Raw genomic sequence first — 24,001 nt, forward strand, 5'->3', positions numbered from 1 at the left:
TCAAGCAAATCTTTCTACTGAGAGATCTTTACTGTGTGTGTGATGTGAAATGCTTCTGGATTTGCAATGAAATATAATCTAGGTTTTTGTTTGTCTTTTAGATGAAGATCTTCCCCTGGAGAGTTTCCGGCCTTTTGATTGGAGGAATTGGTGTTTGCTGTGAGTCATGGGGTTCAGCAGGATGATGTCACAATGTGACTGTCTGATATTTACTCTAAATTCTCTGCTTGCTTTCTCTATCTGTACTCTCATTGTGTATTGTTGTGAGCTGACCCTCACTGTGGATCCAAACACTGATACCCTCTCATACAGTACTTAACCTTAAGATGCTCAACTACTGCATGTTTGACCCTGTTCATGTGAGACTGCAGTCACAGGTCAATTCTGTGTTTCATAGATTTTACGCCAAAACCATAGAATTACTGATTTATTTGTGAATATATTGGAGAGTCAATTTGATATAGAGATGGCACCAGAGTCGTCCTGTTTCAGGCATTACCGACGATGACCAGCTGGTCAGTGTCAGATCTGTCTGACTCTGTGCTAGTCACATTTACACACATGCTGCTCACCTTTCAATAGGGCCACCAGCCTGAACTGATTTCTTTATGGTTGTCAAACATTTCCAACAACGGCACAGGTGACATAATTTGCTAAAACAAGTTGCACTTTCATCCCTGTTTACAAGAATTTACATAATGTGTTAAGCCGTTTGCGACGGGAGGGACATGGGAGTAAATACCCCCTTTCTGCCGGCAGTGGCGCATGTGTGTTTCTCCCTTTGACGCCAGTAGAGACGTAGACGTCACTCTGGTGTTTCCCGGGTTTGGGGCTTTTTTTCCGGACATGTGACTGAATTCCTGCATCGTAATTTGCTAGAATAGACACGTTGGAATGTCGAAATGCATTGTGGGTGTGGTAGTCCGGTGTGCGCACACACTTTTAACAACTTTTACGAAAACAGTTCCATGCAAGAGAGAGGAGCTTTTCATGCATCTTGTAACTGAGACAAACAGACATGCGCAACAATGCCGCAGTGACGAGCTGCCTGGGGGTCGGACAAAATCCAACAGATGGACACCTGTGACACTCACCAAAATGAAAACATTTATTGGGATGTGTATTGCAATGGGGATCATGAAGCTGCCGGTGAGAAGGGACTTTTGGCAACAGAAGAGATGGCTGTTCCAGACCAATCTTCCACAAGCAATGTCAAGGGACAGATTTGACATGATTTGGAGGTAACTTATTATTATTATTATTATTGTTATTATTATTATTATTATAGTAATTACAGTTAAAATCGTTCTTGTTCTTGCTGTTACCGTCTGCTATATACTGTATTGTTAAAATAATGTAATGCAATGATCATAATAATTGTTGTTGATGATGATGAAGTGTAAACAGTGCAATATAACATACTGTATGTCTAAACTACATGTGACGATCCAGATCAGTCAGTATTTCAAGGCAGCAGGAGCCCGGAAATGGTGAATGGGACCATCCACCATTTCCGGGCTCCTGCTGCCTTGAAATACTGACTGATCTGGATCGTCACACCCCGGGCTCTCCTGGATCATTGCCCTTCTCTGCTTCACTATCTCCTCATATCTTTATTTCTGTAAATCTTGATGCCTCTCTCTGTCTATTACTAATTATCTTGTGTGTCCTGCCCTCTTCCAGGTCAACATGGTGGACAGGAGGTCGTCTGGCTCGGGCTCCACTTGGTGATGCCTCGTCCTGCTCGGTCGTCTCCTGGTTCCACTAACATTGCATAACTTGTATCAGATCTTCTGTCGATGTACCTGTAAACTGTGAATTGTTGCTCTTTTCTGTACACGCAACATCTATTGCATGTCTGTCTGTCCTGGAAGAGGGATCCCTCCTCTGTGGCTCTTCCTGAGGTTTCTTCCATTGTTTTTTTTTTACCCTGTTAAAAGGGTCTTTTTTCCATCAACATGTGAAGTTTTTCCTCACTCGAATCGAGGGTCTAAGGACAGAGGATGTTGTTCACTGTACAGATTGTAAAGCCCACTGAGGCAATGTGATTGTGATTTTGGGCTATATAAATAAAATTGATTTGATTTGATTTGATTACAGTGCATAATAATTCTGTATGAATAATGTATGAATTACATATACACACACACCCACACATATATACATAATTATACACACACATGATATATACACATATACACATTATATATATTTTTTATATATTTGTTTTCATCCAAAGTAACTGACTATGCATTCTCATTCTCAGGTATCTCCACCTCCAGGACAACGAATGTGGTGATGTGGACTTTTTAAGTTAAAGTCGCTATGAAATCTGTAAGGTTTATGCATTGTAAAATTTTGGAAAGAGAAAGATGAGATCAACTGAATGTAATACTTAATAAAATTAAGTTTAAGCTATCACATTTTATTTCAGGTTTCTATCTGCTACAGAGACTGAGAAATGCATTTTTTATTAGGCGTTGCCAATTATTTTATTTATTTCAGAGGTTTATAGAATTCCCTATTTTTTTTTATTACCATTAGGGCCAATGGGTGTAGATGACCAAGGGCGTAAGCTTTCAAATGTTTTTCATTTCCCCCATTGACCCAAAAGACCCATTTGGCCCAGCGGTTGCCACCCATGCAGAGATGATGTGAGGAAAAGAAAAAGGAGGTTGAAGCGTTTCAACTGTGTCTCCTGTCAGGCGTGTTCGTTTGTTTGAGTTTTGAGAATAAACAGACTATAAGAGAAGATGGACTACGACGTACTGTTAACTATTTATTAAGAATTGTAACATTAAGCAAAAGCAATAGCTTGGTCGACCAAGGATCCTTTCTGTTTGAAAAATCGCAGGCAGCAGAGCCCTCAGCAGCAAAGCTGTTAACTGCAACCAATCGCCCAGAAAAAGATACACAATTTCAGTTCCATTGCATTATATGGCTTTAGTTGAAACAAAAGTGAATTGTCATTGGTCTAACAAATGGATAAGATGAATAGCTTAAATTGGTCCAGTAGGTAAGAAAGGTGGGGAGGATCTGTGGTTTAGACTTTAGCCCTCCCATCGGGGGTGCACAAACTGGTCCCAGTTTCTTGGCACATGAAACCTGATCCCCTGGAGACATCGCCTGTTGGAGAAAGAAAGAAAGAGAGAGAGAAAGAAAGTCCTTGTCCTGTCTTCCAGCACGTCTGCCCTTGTTTTATTGTTATGGCTGCCTCCCTATCTCTGGCCTTGAGTCCTCTGCAGTGAATGTGTGAAATGCGAATGTGTTCTCTCTCAAACCCTGGCTTTGGCATTGTATTGCATCATAGTAACTGAGTCATGGTGTGGCAGACCTCAGATTTATGGTGTTATTTTTTATTTTCGGATGCAACTGTGAAATATTCTGAGCAAATCCTGAACTTTACAGACTTATATCTACACATTTTTCAACATTATACCGAAGAGAAAACTTTCACTGCAGCTGCATGTGATGCTTAGATTTCAGTGCAGGTTGAACTCTGCAGCTTTAAATCATTCCAACTTAAAAACACAACTTTCTCCTAAAGCTTTTAAAAGTTTGAGTTAACTGAACTGTGTGAAAAATCCTGATTATTATGTGCTTTTAATATATTCTTATTAAAATGTTTATTAAATGTGATCGGCTTTGTTTCTCATGAGGATGATAGAACTTCACATGCAACTGGTTCATTTATTGTTTCTTCACACGTCGAAAGAGAATCAGACCAATGGGCAATGAGCGATGTGCAGGTTTTATGGGCACACACTATTTAGGAAAACAGGGTCATAGGGCCATATGCTAAGTGGTCAGCAGAACAGGAACTACTCTGGTGGGTCATAATGAAAATGTATGAATCCTAACACTCCCCAGGAAGATGCCGCCACCTGCTCCCCCTGTAGCACCTCGGCAGACATTTGCCCAAGTTGCGACCCAGCCGGGTTATCACATCCCCAAACACCAGCCCCAAGCCCCGGCGGCCACCCAGAGCAAGCCACCTGAACTTACTGGTGCGTGGCAAAGAAGCCCTTTGCTGCCAGTGTGATTCAGGGTAACCAAGCGGCCCCCGGTGCCACTTATAGGGGTAAAAAAAAAGCGACGCGCCACCTAGTGCAGTGTCCTCGTAGGGGGCTGGCAGGCCCAGTCAGACGACTGCTTCACCCCCCTGAAAGATGTTCTGTTCCACCATGTTCACAGAGTGCCTGTTCCGGGCCCCTCAAGATGAGGGCAGAGGATGCGCTGGCATTCACAGTTTACAGCCAGATGAAGAGGAGGAAGGTTGGACCTGCAGGGAATTCTCTGTAGCCCCAGCTGTGTCACAAAAGCACACACCAGTGCATAAACACTCAAGAGTGTCCCTTCCCTGTGAAATTATTGATAAAAATGTTTTCTGGTGCACATCTCAAAACCAAGGGTGCAGCCACATTTAATTAATGGTAAATGGACTTGCATTCCACCACTCAAAGGGCTTTACAGTACTTGCCACATTAACCCATTCACACACATTGACTGATGGCAGAGGCAGCCATGCAAGGTGCCAACTGCAGATCAGGAGCAATTTTGGGGTCCAGGATCTTGCTCAAGGACACTTCGACGTGCAGCTCAGCTCTGCACAGGGGAGTCAGGATTTGAATCAGCAACCTTCCGATCACTGGACGGCCTGCTATACCCCCTGAGCTACTGCCTTCAATGAAAACATAAACAAAAAAGAAACAGAACATGGCTGTACAGCCCGATATAACACAACAGAGGGGAGACATAACCCCACATGTGGTGCAGCGGTCCAGTCTGTCTACTGGACAGCACAGACTGAGTGCCATGGCTGCACAACCCGCTGCCCAACCCAGTGGAGCAGTGAGACCGCCATGAGGTCCACTAGCAACACGGGCTCAACAGTGGTTTGCGTGCATAGTGTTGAACTTGGTGTTGAAAACTGTAACCAGAGGTTACAGGCTCCAGTTCATGTTCACCGTGCTCCGATTCATATTGGATCCGCGTGCTCTGAACAAATACATGAGAAAGTACAAGTTCAGGATGTTGACGCTCACAGCACTGAAGGACCTGAAAAATGCATACTTTCACATCCCTATCCCCCGCACAGAAAATATCTCCAGTTTGCCTTCCAGGGTATAACATACGAGTATATGGTGCTCCGGTTCAGACCTTCATTAAGTCCACGGGTGTTTGTAAAATGCACTGAAGCTGCCATTGCCTCCCTAAGGGGAGGGGGGGGGGGGGAGAATGTGCTTAGCAACATACGTAGACGATTGGCTTCTAGCCTCACAGTCTCCCGAACAAATTCAGGCTCACACCAGACTGACTGCCCATGTTGCATCTGGCCGCCCAGGGTTTTACGGTGAACTGGGAAAAGAGTGTTTTGTCCCCAACTCAGAACATTACATTCATTGGGGCGTCTCTGTACTCGGTCGCATTCAGACCGCGTCTGTCAGCGGAGAGGGTGAAAGCCTCTCGGGCTTGTCTGACACTTTTTCGGAGAGGGATGAGGCTAAAGTTCAGACTGCTGGGGCTAATGGCTTCGGCCTTGACAGTCATTCCTCTCGGCCATTTGCACATGAGACCTTTTCATCAGTGGGCAGTGGGTAGCATCGCTCAACCCAAACCCGACGCACCACGGACATCACCAGGGGCCTCATTTATAAAACTGTGCGTAGGATTGACATCAAAAGGTTGTGTACGCACGAAACCCAGAAAGTGCGTAAGCACTGTTACGACTGGCTCTGAGGCCGCAACAAAACATGGATATTTGATGCGTGATCAAGCAAGGCAGTTAATATTTACAACCCCTGGCAAAAATTATGGAATCACCAGTCTTGGAGGATGTTCATTCAGTTGTTTAATTTTGTTGAAAAAAAGCAGATCACAGACATTTTTTTATTTTTTTTTTTAAAGTCGAAGTCGGCTTTATTGTCAATTCTTCACATGTACCAGACATACAAAGGAATCGAAATTACATTTCTAACTATACCACGGTGAAGACAAGACAAGACATACTTAGCACACATGACACAAAACTAAAGTCATTTCAAATGGCAACTTTCTGGTTTTAAGAAACACTAAAAGAAATAAAGAAAAAAAAATGTGGTAGTCAGTAACAGTTACTTTTTTAGACCAAGCAGAGGGAAAAAATTATGGAATCACTCAACTCTGAGGAAAAAATTATGGAATCACCCTGTAAATTTTCTTTCCCAAAACTAACACCTGCATCATATTAGATCTGCTTGTTAGTCTGCAGTTAAAAAGGAGTGATCACACTTTGGAGAGCTGTTGCACCAAGTGGATTGACATGAAACATGGCTCCAACACGAGAGATGTCAATTGAAACAAAGGAGAGGATTATCAAACTCCTTAAAGAGGGTAAATCATCATGCAATGTTGCAAAATATGTTGGATGTTCACAGTCAGCTGTGTCTAAAATCTGGACCAAGTACGAACAACATGGGAAGGTTGTTAAAGGCATGCATACTGGTAGACCAAGGAAGACATCAAAGCGTCAAGACAGAAAACTTAAGGCAATATGTCTTGAAAACAGAAAATGCACAGCAAAACAAATGAGGAACAAATGGGAGGAAACTGGAGTCAACGTCTGTGACTTAACTGTAAGATATCGCCTAAAGGAAATGGGATTTACATACAGAAAAGCTAAACGAAAGCCATCATTAACACCTAAACAGAAAAAAACAAGGTCACAATGGGCTAAGGAAAAGCAATCGTGGACTGTGGATGACTGGATGAAAGTCATATTCAGTGATGAATCGTGAATCTGCATTGGGCAAGGTGATGATGCTGGAACTTTTGTTTGGTGCCGTTCCAATGAGATTTATGAAGACGACTGCCTGAAGAAAACATGCAAATTTCCACAGTCATTTATGATATGGGGCTGCATGTCAGGTAAACGCACTGGGGAGATGGCTGTCATTACATCTTCAATATATGCACAAGTTTACGTTGACATTTTGGACACTTTTCTTATCCCATCAATTGAAAGGATGTTTGGGGATGATGAAATCATTTTTCAAGATGATAATGCATCTTTCCATAAAGCAAAAACTGTGAAAACATTTCTTGAAGAAAGACACATAAGGTCAATGTCATGGCCTGCAAATAGTTCGGATCTCAATCCAATTGAAAATCTGTGGTGGAAGTTGAAGAAAATGGTCCATGACAAGGCTCCAACCTGCAAAGGTGATCTGGCAACAGCAATCAGAGAAAGTTGGAGCCAGATTGATGAAGAGTACTGTTTGTCACTCATTAAGTCAATGCCTCAGAGACTTTCAGCTGTTATAATAGCCAGAGGTGGTGCAACAAAGTACTATTGGTGTGTTGAAGTGTTCTTTTGTTTGTTTTTCATGATTCCATATTTTTTTCCTCGAAATTGAGTAATTCCATAATTTTTTCCCTCTGCTTGGTCTAAAAAAGTAACTGTTACTGACTACCACTATTTTTTTTCTTGATTTCTTTTAGTGTTTCTTAAAGCCAGAAAGTTGCCATTTGAAATTACTTTAGTTTTGTGTCATGTCTGTGATCTGCTTTTTTTCTGCAAAATTAAACAACTGACTGAACATCCTCCAAGACTAGTGATTCCATAATTTTTGCCAGGGGTTGTATTGACTATAACACATATTGAATGTACAGTGGAGTGTGGAGGTGTATGTCAGTGGTGTGGGAGGGTGCTTGTATGCCATGTCAAATGTGGGGTGCATGTTGTCTGGTACAGAACAGAACAGAACAAAACAAAACAACAGTAGCAGCAGCAGCAGGGTGTTGATCCTGAGGAAGAGAGAGAGCGAGGACTTGAACCAGCAGGCTTAAATCAGCTGCAGAGCCAGGCACAGGTGCTCCCAATCAGCCATCCACTGCAACCTGCAACACAGACACAGCCACACCCACTACACACAGGACACAGCCAAGGGCTGAGGGCCGTAACAGCACAAAAATATCCTGATTAATAAAACAGTGTGCACGCACATCCTCTGCCGATTTCCCTTTATAAATCACAATCCACTCTAAATGTGGCGCACCTGTGTGCAGGTCATACCATGTCCATATTTGCCCATATTCAGAGAAACGCCCCTAATTAATATTGATTCATGTCTAAAAGCATGCCGAAAGCAGAGAGAAAGGCGAAGAAGCAGAATTTTACTCAGTGTGAGGTGGAGGGGAGGTGGAGAAGAGGAAGGCTGTTTTATTTGGCGGACAGTGTTGGGGTCACCAATGCCAAAAAGGCTCTGGAGTGGCAGCATGTGGTGGACAATGTCAGTGCCGTTGCCTCAGAAGGTCGGAGTGTGGCCGAAGTAAAAAAAAAAGTGGTGTGATAAAAAAAGTAGGCTAGACGCAAAAAAGCGTCTGGCATCACACAGGCAGAGCGTCTGTGCCACGGGCGGGTGAACGGGCCAGAGCTCACCCAGCTAGATGAAAAACTGGCAGGGATCATAGGGGAATCCCTTACTGAGTGGAGTGGTGACGGAGGTGGAGGGGGACACCAATGCCGGCCCACAAGGAACAGAAGACCCTGGTATGTAATTTGTATTCCCATATTTGAAATGAGTGTACATGAGTCCAGCTTGTCGTCCAGCTGCAGCCCCAGATATTTGTAGGTCCTGACTACCTCCACATTGTCCCCCTCGATGGAGACAGGTTGGAGATGTGGTTTCTTCCTTCTGAAGTCCACCACCATCTCCTTGGTCTTGGAGGTGTTCAGCTGCAGATGGTTGGACCTGCACCACCTCACGAAGTCCTCGACCAGGCCCCTGTACTCCCCCTCCCGTCCATCTTTGATGCAGCCAACTATCGCCCTTCAGTCTGACGTACTGTGGTCTCTCCGTGAGGTAGTCCGTAATCCATGTCACCAGGAGTGGGTCCAATCTCATCTTTGTCAGCTTGTCTGTCAGCAGGAGCAACCAGATGGTGTTGAAGGCGCTGGAGAAATAAAAAAACACGATTCTCACAGCGCCGCTTTCCTTGTCTAGATGAGAGTGGGCCCTGTGGAGCAGATAGAGGATGGCATCCTCCACGCCTACCTTCTCCTGGTATCCAAACTGCAGTGGATCTTGTGCGTGGTGGACCTGGGGTCTGAGGACATGGAGCAGCAGCTGTTCAAAGGTCTTCATAATGTGTGACGTCAATGCTACTGGTCGGAAGTCACTCGGCTCCCTGGGATGTTTTATCTTAGGAACCGGGATGAGGCATGAAGTCTTCCAGAGCACTGGGACCCTCCCCAGCTGCAGGCTCAGGTTGAAGACATGCTGGAGTGGCTCCCCCAGTTCAACAGAACAGGCTTTAAGCATCCTTGGACACACACTGTCCGGGCCTGCTGCTTTCCTTGGATGAAGCCTCCTCAGCTCTCTGCTCACCTGATCCTTGGTGATGGTGGTGGGGAGGGTTGGGGTGGTCTGCAGTCTGAGGTGGTGGGATTGGGGGAGGTGATGGACATGGTGGGGGTATGAAGTGGGCCATCGCTGGTTGTGGGAGCTGGAATATCAAACCTGTTAAAAAACAGGTTTAGCTGTTAGCCCGATGAGCGTCGGGGGGCAAGGCCACATCTTTTAGCTGTGCCATGTTATGTAGCACAGCACATGCTCTCACTATAGTGCAGACCTTCTCGAGCTTGTAAGATAGCGTTCCTCCTGTGCTGTCGAGACACCGCCACCTGCCCTTCAGTAGCCCGATGGTGCGCTCCACAACAGTGCGCGCCTGATTGTGGCGCAGATTATAGGTCCTCTCCTCTTCGCTTTGTGGGTTGGGAAAAGGGGTGAGCAGCCACCGCTTGAGGGGGTATCCACTGTCACCTGCAAGGTCGGTGAGCGGGTTCAACACTAGTAAAAAAAATTGCAAGTCTTAGGATTTCCACATTTATTAGCCGTACCTAGAAGCCACCCATCACGTACAGCGCCGGCCTCCAGTCTGCGCCCAACACTACTGTGTCTCAGTATGAATGAATCATGGGTTGACCCAGGCCACCAAGCCACTACATTTGCAAGCAACATGTCTGCATCACATATGAGTTGGACATTGAGGGAATGAAAATGCTTACGATTAATGAAAGCAAATTCATTCTCACTCGGTGCTCTTATAGCAACATGAGTGCAGTCAATGGCACCGATTACATTTGAGAAACCGGACATTGCTGCAAATTGCGCTTTTCTATTTGCCTGTTCACCCACCGTATAAGGAAACTTTATGTACTGCTGCGACAAACCAATTATACCCTAACATGCCTGGCATGACACGGCTAAAGGTTGGCTGGGATATCCCTGACCTCTCAGCCAATTCCCTCTGGAATGTGCCGGTGAAGCGGGACCGGCACGGCGTGGTTTCTGCGGGTGCTCCTCTCCAACACTGGGCCCAATAACTGGGCTCACACGAGCTGTCCTCCTGGATCTATTAATAATAATAGATCCAGGAGGACAGCTCGTGGGAGTCGGAAACGGCTCATCAGCCACTCATCACTGTTGGCCAGTGGATCTTGCTGGTCTCTGAAGTTCCGCTCCCTCCGTATCTTTCCATATGCCAACAGTGCCAAAGCAGCCATTGTGCGCCATAACGCATTGTGAATACATGCCTTTATATACCCATCTATTAGGTAATATCTGCTACACGTGTTAGAATTACCCTGATTGGCTAACAGTCCTTCACACTAACAATAAAAGATAATTATAGTTTTTATTTATATGGCAACAAAACACAGTTACAAAGCGTTTTATGAGTTATGCATTGAAAACGGAAATGAAACGAAATGGGTTATATGATATATTAAACTGCATTCATATCAGTATAAACATAATTTGTCCTACTGTTGTCTTACTATTGTCCTAAATAAAATGTTCACTCCAGAGAGTATGTTTGTTTATTCATTGTAGATTTTTTTATCCATGTTTTGCAAATAGACTGTTCATGAGAGTTAATATTACTAATTATTTTACACGATCAGTATCAGTTTCACACAGTTTCTCCCGTTTTTCTTCTGCCATCAGTGACGCAGTTTCTCCTAACGCCAGTTATGTGCATACGCATGGGTCAGAGTGGAGGACCGCACATTTTCCCATCAAGTTCTCTTTTTATAAATCCCACAGTGTGCGTAGAGAGTGGCGTACGCCTTCTTTTGTGCATACACAACGTTTATAAATGAGGCCTTAGGTCTCAATCCCCACGGCGTGCATCCTGGCTTTGTGCCCCTGGAGACTCAAAACTTCTGACAGCAGGAGTTACCATAGGCCAGAAAGGTCATTAGAACGGATGCCTCTCAAGCGGGCCGGGGAGCCACTTATGAGGGCACAATAATAAATGGCACATGGAGCTCAGTACCCTCTGTTTTACTCCCTTAAGGCCAGAGCGCTCCGATGGGGTTGAATGCCTTGGTGCATGAGTGACCTTGTGTCCTCCTGTATCAGGGCTGCACGATATCTCGTTTGAGCATCACCATTGATATATATATATATATCGCAGGGGTAAAAAAAAATCGCAATGTCAGTTTTTTCCAATATCGTGCAGCCCTATCCTGTATGCTTTCCCCCCATTAAAACGGATCACTCCTACTCTCGCCAGAGTGTGGGAGAGGGGTCTGACTTTCATGCTCAGAGCTCCCCGCTGGCAGGGGAAACACTCGCTTGCGGAGAGCTTTGCTGCACAGACAGCTGTGGCCTCTGCCCCTCCGCAGGGATCTCCTGATACAGGCTTGTGAATAGATCTTTAATCCTCATCCGGAGCACATGGCTCTATAGGCCTGGCCCGTGAATGGTTATATATGGCTACTACTGGGCTCCCACAGAGTGTCATTGCCACTATTCAGAGTGCCAGAGCCTCCTTTGATGCACTGGGCATATGATGGCAAGTGGTGCGTGTTTGAGGATTGGTGCGTCAAAACATTGGTGATAGCTTTCCAGAGCCCCGTCCCTGTAATCCTGACATTTTTGCAGGAGCTGCTGGACAAAGGTTTGGCTTTCTCCGCTGTCAAAGTGTACTTGGCAGCTATTTCGGCATGTCACTTAAGCTTTGGAGACAAGACAGCAGGTCAGCATCCTCTCGTTTGTCAGTTTATGAAGGGAGCTAGTTGCCTTCAACCAGTGTCAAGGTGCTTGGCTGCCCTGTGGGATTTATCCTTGGTGCTTGATGCACTGTTGTGCCCACCTTTTGAGCTTGGCATCAGATGGGGCTTAAACTGCTATCGTTTAAAACATCTTTGCTATTCACGTTGGCTTCGACCAAGTGCATGAGTGACACTCATGCGTTATCGGTAAACACGGCATGGACTATGCCTCACATAGGGCTGGGCGATATATCGATGCAAAACATATATCGATATATATTTTTTAAATGTGATATGGAATTAGGCCGATATAGTTAAAATTTGCGCTGTGATCCTTGCTCCAGGCAAGCCGCTGACCTGGAGCTCTCTGCACTGCTCCCCGCACCCCTCTTTCATGCACAGAGAGGGGAGGGGCTGGAACAGACACTCCGGCACTCTTCAACAAACTATTGTTGCCCCGCACTTTGGCCTTGATGCCCCGTGAAAAAAAAATCATTGTACGGCCACAGTTGCACGTGGGTTCAGCTGCGAATATGCCTGTTTGATCAGTGGTGTATTAATGACTGGTCTTTGAGCTTGTCTGGTAATATGGGAGTCTCTATATCCCATAGTGAGATACCGAAATGAATGTTGAAAGAGAACTTTATGTTAAGAAATGAAGCCTGGTTCTCTGAAACATGAGTGAGGTATCCAACCAGACCACCCTACTTGCTTGGAGTGAAGAAGAGGTGTGCTTGGTCAAACTGAATAGATGACGTTACAACCAGCTTTTACAAGGAGGAGGAAGTCCCTCCTCCAAGGAGCGAACATCACATCTGTCAGCCAGTCCAGACTGGTGTAGTGGAAAATAGCTTCTGGGGACAAGCCAGGGGGCATGTCCCATGGTGAGATACCTCACCATATCCATCATTCAAGACTTGGGACTTTACCAGAAACTAATCTTGGTTTGAGATACCGGCCATGTTTGCTCTTGAATTAATAACCCAAATTTTCCTTCCGTCTATCACCAGTTTATTCTTTTCCAATATCTGTTTCTATGATTAAAATCTGTGTACATTTAGATTAGTTTAGTTCAGAATTCAAACAGGAAGAGTCTGTTTTCAAAGAAACAATAAAGATTTTACAATACTCGACAAAGATATGACAATCTATAAAAGGGAAACACAAGAAATACATTTAAGAAATCGTATCAAGTACAAACAAGGTCAAAAAGATTTTCCAAACCCTGAAATATTTAGATTTTTGCCTTCAGCAGCAGTTGTCAAGTTTTATTTATGGATTGATTAAGCCTTAACTTCTCCTTTTGAGGTGAAAACATGTTTTAGAGGAAATTAATCTCGGAGTCGCTTTTTGTCCACTGTCAGTGAAACCTGTAATATTTTACAACCTGCCATAAAACAGTGTTGCTTGGAAGGAGGGAGAGCTGAACTACAGTTGCTTGATAACACCTGTAATTCAGGTGATCAGTTCATTGTCAGGTTTCAGGCTTGTGGAAAACAAAGCAGAGCCAATATGGACTCCGGCGTTTTGGTTCGGCCTTGTCTCCTTCTCGTCATCTCCATTTGTGTGTGTGTCGTTTCTGGAAATCCTTTATGTGAGTAGAACCAGAATGGGTGGAGTTTGGAATTAGAGAAAAATGTGGTAGAGATTTGATTCAGAATGAGTCCGACTGTTTTCTGATGCTCGATTTAATACCATTAGCTTTTCGTGTCCAAATCAGTTTCTTCAATCCTTCCAAAAATCAATGACTCGTACGTAATATGTATTATGACATATATAGACATTTGGTGAATGACTGGTGAGGTTATTTATGGAAGCTCAGTATTCAAGTTAAATGAAGTTATGACGTTGTTGGGCCCTGCAGCGGGTATCAGGCTGTGCCATCGTAAATCTATATGTAGTCTTAAGCAGTGAGCAGATACTCAGGGGCGCGACCCAGCCCTTTCACTGTGTACGCTAAACAACATGTGGTTGTCAGTTTGATTATACTTTATGGTGTTTCAAAGTCCAATATCAGGTTCTGCACGGATGTAAGAAAGAAAATTACAGCACGGAGTCACCAAAGATTATACATTTACACTGATTATGACCAGAGACATTAGAATTAATTTTGCCATTATTAAACAAAAACAAAACAAAACAAAACACGACATATATTGTAATTTACTTTAAATGGTCTGTTTGTTTCAGGGCTGTTCAACAAACATGTTTGTGTATCTGTCTCTAATGGTAGAGAGTCACTTAAAGGATAAATCAGATGTTACTCAGTTGCATTTTGGGTAATATAGGCACTAGGTTTTGAAATAGAAGATAGATGAGCGGAATTAAAGATGATTTTTCTGGGTCTGTTCTTTTGCATGTTATCCAGTAGGACTCCGTCAGACCTGTAAATACACTTTAATGTGTCAGATTAGACGAGTCACTCCTGAAGTTCATTTACTGTGGCAGCACACATTTCACCCCTAGCACTGCTAAGTAGTATTGTTGGCACTGCAGTGATCTTTTCTATGTCCTGCAGTCACAAATGGCAACAAATAGCTTATAGCTCCTCAGCTCAGCCGTCATGCATTGTAGTTCACCCTGGTGAGTGAGAGGGTCACCTCCCTGCACCTTTGGGTCAGGGATGGGTCTCTCACTGTTGTTTCGACTTACGGGCCGAAAAGCAGTGTAGAGTACCTGGCCCTCATGGAGGCCCTGGGAGGGGTACTGGAAAGTGCCCCAACTGGGGACCCCGGCGTTCTACAGGGGGACTTCAATGCTCATGTGGGCAGCGACAGCGTTAAATGGAGGGGTGTGATTGGGATGAACGGCCTCCCCGATCTGAACCCGAGTGGTGTTTTGTAACTGGACTTATGTGCTATTCACAGTTTGTCCATAGCAAACACCATGTTCAAGCATAAGGGTGTCCATATGTGCACATGGCACCAGGATGCCCTAAGCTGGAGGTCAATGATCGACTTTATAGTTGTGTCATCTGACCTTCAGCCGTATGTCTTGGACACTCGGGTGAAGAGCGGGGCTGAGCTGTCAACTGATCGCCACCTAGTGGTGAGTCGAATCCGCTGGTAGGGGAGGAAGCCGGACAGACCTGGCAGACCCAAACGCATTGTGAGGGTCTGCTTGGAACGTCTGGTGGAACCCTCTGTCAGGGAGGTCTTTAAGTCCCAACTCCGGGAGAGCTTTGACCAGATCTCGAGGGAGGCTGGGAACATTGAGTCCAAATGGACCATGTTCTCCACTTCCATTGTTGACGCAACTGTCCAGAGCTGTGGACACAAGGTCTCCGGTGCCTGTCGTGGTGGCAATCCCCAAGCGTGCGTCAGCACATGCGGTTGCGGAAGCAAAAACTCAGGTCTGGGAAAAGTTTGCGGAGGCCATGGAGGAGGACTACTGGTCGGCCTCGAAGAAATTATGGCAAAACATCTGGCATCTCAGGAGGGGGAAACAGTCCTCCGCCAACACTGTTTATGGTGGAGGTGGGGAGCTGTTGACCTTGACTGGGGACATTGTCAGGCGGTGGAAGGAATACTTCAAGGATCTCCTCAATCCCACTGACACGCCTTCCATAGAGGAAGTAGAGGCTGGGAACTCAGAGGTTGACTCATTCATCACTCAAGCCGAAGTCACTGAGGTAGTCTGGAAGCTCCTCAGTGGCAAGGCACCGGGGTGGATGAGATCCGCACTGAGTACCTCAAGTTTCTTGATGTTATGGGGCTGTCTTGGCTGACACGTCTCTGCAGCATCGCGTGGCAGTCGGGGACAGTGCCTCTGGACTGGCAGACCAGGGTGGTGGTCCCCCTATTCAAAAAGGGGGACCGGAGGGTGTGTTCCAACTATCAGGGATCACACTCCTCAGCCTCCCTGGGAAGTCTATAGCAGGGTACTGGAGAAGAGAATTCACCTGACAGTCGAACCTTGGATTCAGGAGGAACAATGCGGTTTTCGTCCTGGCCGCGGAACACTGGACCAGCTCTATACCCTCCGCATGGTACTCGAGGGTTCATGGGAGTTTGCCCAACCAGTCCACATGTGCTTTGTGGACTTGGAGAAAGCATTCGACCATGTCCCTTGTGGCATTCTGTGGGAGGTGCTCCAGGAGTACGGTGTCGGAGGCCCTCTGCTAAGGACTGTACGGTCCCTGTACGACCGGAGCAGGAGCCTGGTTTGCAGTGCCGGCAGTAAGTCAGACCTGTTCCCAGTGCATGTTGGACTCCGGCAAGGCTGCCCTTAGCCACCAGTTCTGTTCATTATTTACATGGACAGAATTTCTAGGCGAAGCCAGGGCCGGAGGGGGTTTTGGTTCGGGAGCCACTGGATTTCATCTCTGCTTTTTGCAGATGATGTTGGCTGTTGTTGGCTCCTTCAAGCCAGGACCTCCAGCATGTCCTGGAGCAGTTTGCAGCCGAGTGTGAGGCAGCTAGGATGAGAATCAGCACCTCCAAGCCCGAGGCCATGGTTTTCGACCGAAAAAAAGGTGGCCTGCTCCCTCCGGGTGCCTCAAGTATCTTGAGGTCTAGTTCACAAGTGAGAGAAGGATGGAGCACGAGATTGACAGGTGGATCGGTGCAGCAGCCGCAGTAATCCGGTCATTGTATCGGTCTGTCGAGGTGAAGAGAGAGCTGAGCCGAAAGAGGAAGCTCTCGATTTACCGGTCAATCTACGTTCCCACCCTCACCTATGGCCATGAACTTTGGGTCATGAACGAAAGAATAGGATCCTGGATACAAGCGGCTGAAATAAGTGTCCTCCACAGGGTGGTGGGGCGCACTCTTAGAGATAGGGTGAGGAGCTCTGTCACCTGGGAGGAGCTCGGAGTAGAGCCGCTGTTCCTCCACATCGAGAGGAGCCAGCTGAGGTGGCTCGGGCATCTGTATCGGATGCCCCCAGGACGTCTCCCTCAGGAAGTGTTCCTGGCATATCCCGCCAGGAGGAGACCCCCAGGAAGACCCAGGGCACGCTGGAGTGACTATGTCGCTCGGCTGGCCTGGGAACACCTTGGGATCCTCCTGGAAGAGCTGGAGGAAGTCTGGGTGTCCCTGCTCAGACAGTTGCCCCCGCAATCCGCCCCCGGATAAAGCGGAAGAAGATAGATGGATGGATGGACAAATAGCAACAACACTGACAATGTGTTTTTTCAAACATGTAGTTTATAATATAAATGGATCACCATTTCATCTTCCTCATTGTTTAGCACATAAGAATCAGTGTTGTTTCAGGGATATCAATATCATTCTGTCATTAACACCCCTAAAAAAAATGGTAGGCACATAAATCTAAAACATTATGCATGCCCAGACACCAGATTTTGTTATAGAGGTTTTAATGTGCAGGTATTTGAGTGAACCTACATTAATGTGTCTGTTCTGTGTTAACTTGTATGTTTTTTCTGTTCCTAAAGTTACTTCAGTCATAGATTGTTCTACGGGTAGCTCAAGAGCATTTGGTCCAGTGGATGAAGGATATGAAGGTAAGTTAGATTTTACACTTGATTTACATAACAGATTTTAAAATAAGATTAAAGTCAAATTATCCAGCAAAAGGCAACTTTAGAAAATAAGTTGTCTGTTTCTTTGCAAGAGGCAGATATCTTCTAAATGGTTATAATTAAATGTGGTCAAATAAAATTACTACCTATTTATTTAATTTATTTAATTTCTTTATCATTTAGGCCTATTATTTCTTTTAGCACATTTGTGGTAAACTTATCATGTGTGGAAAAGTGTCATGATTTATGAGGTGAATACATCATTAATGAGCCACTACAGAACACATTATCTGCTCAAGGCTCATAAGTGTGCAGCATTCATATCAGTGAGGTGCATCATTTATTGAAAGTTCACTCAGGAAAGTCTCTCACAATGCTCCCATCATGCTGCAGGGGAAGTAGAGTTGGTTACTGGGATCGCAGCAGGAAGTGGTGTGAAGTTGGTTCCATACATCTTTGACAAACACCTGGAGTATCTGGAGCTGAGCTTCATGCTCGGAGACACCAGCGCGACTGTTCGCACAAAGAAGCCGCTGGACGCAGACACACTGACAGACGTGAGTTATGACAACACTGTCTGATAGATATTAAATTAATGTACTGATAAAGCCCAACTACAAATGTGTTTTACCGCCTGGATTGAATTTCCTCACATGCTCATATCGATATTAAACGTCCCATATTATGCTCATTCAGGACTTGCTGCTACATCATGTCCAATATGTCCTATGTTTAACCTACAGCACATTGTTACGTTGAGTTTTCTAGTGTGTTCTGTCAGGTGTCTCCACAGACCTCAAGTGCCCTGTGTTCCTGTCTTACAGAGTGGCAGCACCTTGTTTTACTCCATCATGTGTGATGGTGTAATTAAGGTGAGTGAAATGTAAAAGTCACAATATTCACCCAGCACTGCTAAACAAAAAAAAATTAATGATGTTTTTGTCTTTGCAGTACAACAACACTCGGAGACTGAAAATCAATGACATCAATGACAACAGCCCAATATTTGAAGAGAAGCTCTACAGTAAGAATGTCTCTGAGGTGAGTCACTGAAATCTGTGAGAAAGGGACTGTAGACCTCCTGCACAATACACCTGTATCTACTGTCAGGAACTGAACAGAAATGTAAATGCAACACTTTCATTTTTGATCCAATTTTCTCAAATCATCTCTTCCAAATGTTGTTGATAAATTGGTTAAACTCTGTGTTAGTCACAGTCTAAGGCCCAGTCCACATATACAGGGGGATTTTCGGACAAAGGTTTCATTTAGAAAACACAACTCATGGCCGATCATGTACACTAAGTACCCTATGGTCGGTTGCTTAGCTACAGAAAATAAGGAAGTGAAATCCTGGATGAATAAAGCAACCTGTTTTTCAAAAGGCTTTATACATGTGGACCGGGCCTAAGCTGCATGAGGACAATGGTGTTCACACCAGATACTGATGAAAACTAGTGGAGCAGAGGCTTATTTGTAGTAAAGTCCCAGAAGAATTTGCTTGAAAATGTTTGTTTCATTGTTCTTCTGTTTTGTCTGTAATTGGCTGAGCTGATTAACAAACAGTGTTGCCAAAGTGTGACCATAACAACCAGTTTGAGAGGTGAAATGTTGTAACAAACACTGTGTTCAGACTAAGAAAACTTACTTGTATGAACAACAGAACATGCATGTGTGTAATGTATTTGTATTTGTATCAATCGTCCTTTTCTCCTTTCAGTCAGAACCTGTGGGATTCGAAGTTGTTCAAGTGACGGCAACAGATGCAGACAGCACCGCAGAGAACAACGCAATCACATATTCCATTGTAATAAGATTTACCCAAATTTACAAAAGCTTAATGAGTCTTTACACTTACACTGTTGCTACACCTAGTTACTTAAAGTACATGAGCGAAAGATTTAATGGCAAGCTTCTTTTAATTGTCACTTACCACTGACACTGCACTGAAACACGAGTGAATTTAAATACTATAAACCAAACCAACAAGAGAAGTGCAGCAGTTTGACATCTACATTAAACACAAGAACGAACAGGATTTGAACACAGCCTGGAATAATGAGCCATTAATGAAAGAGTCACTCTTGCCACTCTGCTTCTACAAGTGTCATTATGAGTAAAACATAATGTTCAATATGAAAATATGATGTTCACTTTCTTCCATAAGGAACCAGCTTCAGAGGTCTTTGAGGTGACCAGCGCAGGAGCTGTACGCTTGAAGAAACGTTTAAACTACAATTCAGTCCAACAGTACAACTTCACAGTGAGGGCCAGTGTGAGTAAAAGTATTGATACTCATACAGAAATAACAAATACAGAAATAACATGACTGTCATGACTACCTGATTGATCTACTTCGTCCATGTTGTTCTTCACCACAGGATCCCTTGGGGTTGAGTGACACAGCCACTGTGGTGATTAACGTAGAAGACTTTGACAACTTGTATCCATATTTCAGCCACAGCTTGTACCGGGCTTTTATTCCAGAGAATCAGGTGAGACTTTTAAACTAAATACTACAAGTGAAGAAGCCTCATGGATGAGAGATGAAACATGAGAGTCCAGTTGCATACAATATAACACCCAGAAATACCTTCAACTTAAATACTACAACATTTCTCTCACAAGTCTTGACATGTCTTTGCATACATAATGTCCAAACACTTTTATTTAAAGCAACATTATGTACAAACCCCCACGGTTTCTGGGTAGGGCTGCAAATAACAGTTAATTTGGTTGTCGATTAGTCACGATTATTTTGGCAGCATCTGTTTTGACTTTGGTTTCACCTCATATTCTCAGAGCAAATTAAAAACCCATGAAACATGTATTTGAAAACATAATATTTTGAAACACAACTGGATTTGAATATATTAATTTAATTAATTGATACTAATTACTACAGTTTTTAATCGATTAAATGTCTTACAAATGAATTATTATCATGTTATAAATCATTGCAGTGGAGGTTTATTATTCAGTGTTTTATCTAATTCATATTGTAACTGTTTTGTACTGATTTAATATCCTCAGGGTTCGACATAACCCATGGCCCGCTGGCCTGGGGCCAGTAAAAATAAGTGCAGGGCATGTCGATTGGCCAGTGACTGACCAATTGACTGTTATCAGAGTAATCGCTGATTGCACTGATTACAGTCATTGGCCAGTCACTGCCCGTAAGACAATCGTGATTCGCTAGAATGCATGCGGGAAATGCTTAGAGTGATGGCGGGAAAGTGATTTGGAAAAATGTCGGCGAAGGAGTGCTACGAGTCCAAGAGGAGGAAAAGGGGATTTCTCCCGAGGTGGAGGGATCAGTATACCTGGCTGAACCACCGCGGCGGCATAATGTATTGTTAAGTATGTTGGCAGTTTCTGGCGACGACCACGGTGGATCATTTTTTAAAGGCACCCACGACTACCGAAAACACACTGGATGCCCATGAGAAAAGCAAACCTCATCTGCAGTGTCTGCTCGCTAAGCTGGCGGCGGACATTTCGGGAGAAATAATGGTACTGTTTGTACAGTGCTTTCAGAACATCAATCACCTGAAAAATGATAAAAGAATTACAGGAGTGAGAGAAATAATACATCTCAAAATATTAAATATGTTGTAATTTTAATACTTATTATGCAAACCCCTATTACTTTTTGCCAGATCATACTAATTTTGCAGGGACAGACTCTCTAAACAATTATATGGGAACAATTTAAAAAAATAAACAAGTCTTTTTTTTTTTTTTTTAATTGTTTTCATTTTTTCATGGCTGGGCCACTAAAATTACACATGGAGCCAGTAAAACTCGAATCTACTTGCCAAGCAGGCCAGAAAGAAAAAAATGTTATGTTGGACACTGATCCTACACATGAATTATTACTGATATCTTTGCTGTCTGACAGAAACCTCTTATTTGCAAATTTGACTTATTTTTTCATAATCGATTTTACTGGCCACCCTTCACGTCTTTACACATTATTAACCAATGAATGTATTCAAAGATCTTGTCTCCAGCCAGCCTCTTGTCTGATGACACACGGGGGAGCACAAGTTCACAACAATTGTAGTGTCATTCGAGTTCTGTTGCATTTTTAATAACTATGAATTTTAATAAATCATTTCTAGGTTGCACACGAATGGATGAATATGTCTTATAAAAATGCAAATCCATTTCGGTTTGATTTGCTTGTAGGTTTCTAGGCTACTACAGAGTCATACATACATTTAATAACATATATTGAAGATAGGAGGTTTCCGCCCAACAGCGACGATGCGCTCCAAACCGCTACAAAACAGATAGTGTACGGCTATAACTCACTGACAACTAAGACAAATAACTTTTATCAGTTCAACTTGTGAACTTACCCATCTGGCGTACATGCCATAGGTCCAGGGTGCTAACGTTTCAGGTGCTCATGCATGGCTGTAGTGTGTTTGACAAAGTTTGCACATCACATGTTCCGCGGCTGTATTTCCAAAATGTTCCCACACTTTGGATGTTATTGGTCTCACTTTCCTGCTCTCCTGAACTTGTTCCTCCATTATTCATCTTCTTCTGCTGCTGCTGCTGCTGTGGTAATCAATTATGTCGACTAATCGTTGCAGCCCTATTTCTGGGTGCAACACCAGTATCGGGAACACAAATCCCAGGTCTGTAACAGTTTGTCAGTTTGCTAGCAGCATGCCTGATAACCTTTTTCCTCCCAGCAGTTATTCTGGGAAATATGAATTTAAACAGCTTGCCAGTTCTTCCGCATTTCACATTTTAAGCTAGGTTTTGTGTTGTGGTGCATTTTGAAGATTTTTGCTACGTATGTGTTTGCCTGTGAAGTAGTTTTCTGTGATGATACCATTGTGTTTTCTTTAATAACGACTGTGGAGTGTTAGATGGAAGTGTTGCTTTTGAGTTTGAGGAACAGAATTCGAATATTAACCACCTGAGCATTACATATTTTAGGATGGACCTTTCCCGACCATTGAGCCAGAGGCGATAAAAGCTCAGGATGGAGACACCGGGATCAACGTGGCTCTGATTTATAGCATCAGTGAAGGTAATAAGAAAATAAAGCTACAAATTCAGCTCAGACAGGCAAAACACTAAAATATGTGAAGAAATGCTCCGTATTTTACCTCGTCTATCTTTGTTTAGTGTCTCCAGCAGAATATCAGAGTAACTTCCACATTGACTCCAGCAGTGGAGTTTTGTCTGTGCAGACTCCAATAGACAGAGAAGAGATGAGCAGTAGTGTGATCTTTGTCAACATCAAGGTAACAACAATATTAGTTAACAACATCCTAATATTTGAACAAAAGAGTGAAACAAGTGACATGTGAGGCCCGTAGCACACATCAGGCAGAGGCTCATGTATTTGTAGGAAAAGTAAAGCTAATGTGCAGGTTTAAAAAGTGAAAATATGAATTTCTGTGTTTTATTGAAAAATATGTTAAAATATATTTAATGCAGGCAGTCGATGTTCTTCTCCTCTGTGTCTGGGCCCATTGTTTTTTTGGCATGTGCCTTAAATATCATATTCAATCAATATTAATATTATCATTATTATTTTGCTTCCTCAAAATATTCATTTCCATATTATGTTGTGTAAATAATTTGTTAAATAGCAATCAGGAAGCCGTGCTCCATTTTGCATATTCGGAATAAATTAAAAAAAAAAAAAAAAGCTTCTGCTTTGGTCCTATATTAGTTGCTAGCTAGAATGATTATTGGCTCAAAAACAAAAGAATAATTAAAGGTTAAGTTCATCCAAAAAGGAAAATTCTGTCATCATCTTCTCCCTCCAAGCTGATGGAAAGTCAAGTGATGTTTCTTAGTCCAAAGTGTTTCTGGAGCTTCACAGTAAAACAGCATTACGTGTTTATCCCTTTAATGATTATCTGTATTATTCTGTCTGCAGGCGGCTCAGACAGACGACAGCTTGAAGACGGCTAACGCTGTGGTGTCTGTCACCATCGAGGATGTGAATGATAACGCTCCAAAGTTTGACCGGTCCAACTACTCTGTTTCACTTCAGGAGAATTCTCCTGTTGACGCTGTCGTGTTAAAAGCCGTCGTCACCGACCTGGATCAGGTAGATTTTTACTGAAAACCACACTTGGATATTAATAAATAATAATTATTCAATAATCTATTCCATGATCCTGTTTCTCCAGGGAGGATTTGTGGGAACATTGCGGATCCTTCCAGAATCAGCTCCCTTCTCTATCGGTTCTGATGGGACGGTCAGAGTGAAGGAGTCCACAGCTCTGGACAGAGAAACCACTACAAGCTTCACTTTTCAGGTGATCCAGATTTCACATTGAACATAAACCCTGAACTTTCTGGTTGTTGCAGGACTATTGCAACAACTACTGCTGCAGGACATTGTTGTATCTGAGCATGTTTACACTTTAAGTTAGATGCTGTTCTTTTGTTGATTTAAAGATCGAAGCAGCGGAGACGAATCCACCAAACAATGTTGC

General features: G+C 43.7%; 1 protein-coding gene and 1 long non-coding RNA gene across 2 annotated transcripts in view; both read left to right on the forward strand.

The window, feature by feature from the left end:
• LOC115586709 (cadherin EGF LAG seven-pass G-type receptor 2-like) overlaps positions 1-24,001 on the forward strand; it is a gene marked incomplete at its 3' end in the record, with an annotated part of 196,024 nt that overhangs the window by 91,758 nt on the left and 80,265 nt on the right. The gene's annotated exons all lie outside the window — the stretch shown is intronic.
• On the forward strand, positions 18,023-18,495 carry LOC115592249 (uncharacterized). Its single transcript, XR_003986096.1, has 3 exons — positions 18,023-18,082; positions 18,350-18,397; positions 18,477-18,495. It is a non-coding gene; the product is annotated as an uncharacterized LOC115592249 (long non-coding RNA).

This window comes from Sparus aurata, chromosome 1 (assembly GCF_900880675.1).
Source record: "Sparus aurata chromosome 1, fSpaAur1.1, whole genome shotgun sequence".
NCBI classification, from domain to species: Eukaryota; Metazoa; Chordata; class Actinopteri; order Spariformes; family Sparidae; genus Sparus; species Sparus aurata.